Source organism: Ipomoea nil, unplaced genomic scaffold, assembly GCF_001879475.1.
Source record: "Ipomoea nil cultivar Tokyo-kokei standard unplaced genomic scaffold, Asagao_1.1 scaffold2086, whole genome shotgun sequence".
Classification (NCBI taxonomy): domain Eukaryota; kingdom Viridiplantae; phylum Streptophyta; class Magnoliopsida; order Solanales; family Convolvulaceae; genus Ipomoea; species Ipomoea nil.
In genome coordinates, this window is record NW_017618514.1 from 4,911 (window position 1) to 6,156 (window position 1,246).

Sequence of the window (1,246 nt, forward strand, 5' to 3'; positions counted from 1 at the left end):
CCTCGTAGATGGTCTACGAAAGCTCGACGCCACTGTCTCGCCTCGTAGATGGTCTACGAAAGCTCGACGCCACTGTCTCGCCTCGTAGATGGTCTACGAAGCTCGACGCCGCTTGCCGTTTTCTCGCCTCGTAGATGGTCTACGAAGCTCGACGCCGCTTGCCGCTGTCTCTCGCCTCGTAGATGGTCTACGAAGCTCAACGCCGCTTGCCGTTGTTGTCTACAATAAAATGCGTCAACAGCAGGATTCGAACCTGCGCAGGCAAAACCCAATAGATTTCGAGTCTATCACCTTAACCACTCGAACATATTGACAAGTTGACTCTCATACAAAGATCATTCTAATAGATACATCAAAGACAACTTGCAAGGGAAAACAACCGGCAACAGCAAAAAAATACGTCAGCACAGGATTCAAACCTACGCAGGCAAAGCCCAACAGATTTCAAGTCTATCTCCATAACCACTCGGACATATTGACAAGTTGACAGTTATGCAAAGATTATTCACTCGGACATATTGACAAGTTGACACTTATGCAAAGATTATTCTAATAGATACATAAAAGACAACTTGCAAGGGAAAACAACTGGCAACAGCAAAAAAACACCCATCGTGGGGCTTGAACCCACAACAACAAGGTTAAAAGCTTTACACTCTACTAATTGAGCTAGACAAGCTTGTTGATAATTGACTAAAAATACTATAAATAACCTGTAATCTTAAGCTTGTTAATCATGCATCATAAGCACAAAAACCACGTACCTTAAGCACAAAAACCATCCACCATAAGTTTCAACAACTACTCACCTTAAGCACGCAAACCACGCACCTTAAGCGGAAAAACTATGCACCTCAAGCACAAAAACCACGCACCTTAAACTTGACCTAGATGCAAAAATTATCAAATTTTGGTAATCCCGTACGTTGATTTAAGCAAGATCAATGGCTTAAATTTAACTGCACAACTGGACGGGAGACACCCAACCGCACGGGAACTAAATATATATATATATATTTATATATATATATATATATATATATATATATATATATATATATATATATATATATATATATATATATATTCACCAATAATTCAACAAATATACACCATCAACGTTAGGAAAATACGTCACAAAAACACACACAAATTAGGTAAGCATCACCAAAAACACACCATTAGGTGTGATTAAAAACACCATTGGGGGTGGTGATGAGTTATATGATGTATTTTTTGGATCAGT

At 39.2% G+C, this 1,246-nt stretch overlaps 1 non-coding gene across 1 annotated transcript; it reads right to left on the reverse strand.

Annotated features, from left to right (window-relative positions):
* Positions 1–232: 232 nt before the first annotated feature.
* Positions 233–314, reverse strand: TRNAS-CGA. Its single transcript has one exon. It is a non-coding gene; the product is annotated as a tRNA-Ser (tRNA).
* Between the last annotated feature and the right edge of the window lie 932 nt (positions 315–1,246).